The following is a 1952-nucleotide window of genomic DNA, read 5'->3' as shown; positions in this document are numbered from 1 at the left end:
CAACTATTAAAACTGCATCTTGCACACTGAAGTCATCATACATACAGGGCAAAGTCAGCTTTTATATTTGCATTTATTCTTCATTTAACTTTTTAAAACACTACTGTAGATGAATATTAAAACAAAAGCAATAGCAAGTAGTGAGTATATTATGATTACAGTCCTTCATTCATTCACTACTGCATATAAAATGCCAGCAGTGTTATTTACTGACCCCATTAAGAGTTCTGACACTGAACACCACCTCGGGGGGGATGTTCATCATCCTCATATACTTCTCCTAAATGGCGCCATCCTTCCTGATTTGGATCAAAGTTCGCCAGTTCTACCTGGTCCATTCCATTGGTCTCTTCTACTTCCTTCCTCTCAGGTAGAAGTTTTTCCAGCAAAGAGAGTTTATCAGGAGACAGAAAGCCATTCTCAGGAAAGTTTACCTTAAATTCAATGATTGGGCAACCCTTTTCATAATGTCTACGATAAATTGACATGCCTTCATTTAACACACACTTGATATCTTCATGCTTGACAATCTGACCTGGATGAGAGGTGATGACTATGGTTCAGGTGTCGAGAGTGGAAATTGGCTTCTGGAATCCACACAATGCTGTATGTCCATACACATGAAAAGGTCTTCTCCTCGTCGAGTAAAAGCAGCATAATCTTTCTGATCTAGTACAATGATAATATCTCCTGGCTCCAGTCCTGGTTCTTGGTCTCCTTCCCCATGGAATGTTATCTTCTGGCCATCTTTCATGCCTTTCTCATCTCAATATGAACTTCCAGAATCTTTTTCTCTCAAACTATCTTCCTTCCATTGCAACTTTTACAGCTATCTTTAGGATTGATCTGCTCTCCATGGCCTTGGCAGTCCATGCATATAGACTGAATTTGCTGGACCATTCCAGGTCCTGTCTGATGAATTCTTATTTGCATTCCAGTACCTCAGCAATTGGGACAGCACTCTACTGCTCCATTCTTACCACCTCGGCCTTCACATTTGTCACAAATCACATTCTTTTGCAGGGCCAATTTTCTTGTTGCACCATTATATAAATCTTCCAAGGTTACTGACAGCTAATGTACAACATTTCTACCTCTTCTTTTTTTCTGCATCCTTCCTCCTCCTCCAAAAAAAATCTCAAAGATGTCCATTGGGGAGCCAAAACCACCACCTGCTCCACCCTCTTTAATTGCCTGCTCTCCTCCTTTGTCATATCATTTCCTTTGATTCACATCAGAGAGAACTTCATAAGCTTGAGAAATCTGTTTAAACTTCTTGCCTTCATTTGGATTCTTATCAGGGTGGTACTTCAAGACCAGTTTCCTGTAAGCCTTCTTCAGTTCTTCTTGGGTAGCATTGGGTTTGACCCCCAAAACATCATAATAAGTCATTTCTTTCACCATTTTCTATAGCTGGTGAGCGAGCTGAGGCCAGCATGGGAGAGCAGGGAGGTGTGTATAACTGTGCACAGCTCAGGCAGCCATCACAACTTTTTAACTGACAATCATTTTCTCTTTCTGTCTTTCTTTCTTTCTTCCTTTCTTTCTTTTTCTTTCTTTCTTTTTTTTTTTTTTTTTTGAGAGATTTCTGCTATAGGGTGCATGCACTCTCCAGATAGAGAGAGAGAGAGAGAGAGAAAAGCAAGAAATGACCCTCCAGGGGGGATGGCCACACCACAATACCTTCTCTCCCGTTCTCCTCTTAGGATTTTGGGCATGCACACACACACACACACACACACACACACACACTTTGAATGAATTTTGTGTCACCAGGTCTGACAATAATTTCTTTTCTAAAAATAATTATTTTCTTCAAGTTTATTTATCATTATTAACTTTTAATTTGGCCAGAGAGAGAGAGAGAGAGAGAAAGAAAATGAAAAAACAAGCCACCAAATCTGGGACTTAACAGTGGTCGACCATGTGAAAGTTCAATGCTCTTAACACCA

General features: G+C 40.1%; 1 pseudogene; it reads right to left on the bottom strand.

The window, feature by feature from the left end:
• Window positions 1–218: 218 nt before the first annotated feature.
• On the bottom strand, window positions 219–1404 carry LOC106734521 (dnaJ homolog subfamily A member 1 pseudogene; annotated as a pseudogene).
• Between the last annotated feature and the right edge of the window lie 548 nt (window positions 1405–1952).

The sequence above is a fragment of the Tupaia chinensis genome, unplaced genomic scaffold (assembly GCF_000334495.1).
Source record: "Tupaia chinensis unplaced genomic scaffold, TupChi_1.0 Scaffold000022_1, whole genome shotgun sequence".
Taxonomy (NCBI): Eukaryota; Metazoa; Chordata; class Mammalia; order Scandentia; family Tupaiidae; genus Tupaia; species Tupaia belangeri.
The sequence above is the reverse complement of the archived record's forward strand: the minus strand, read 5'-3'. Positions and strand labels throughout refer to the sequence as shown.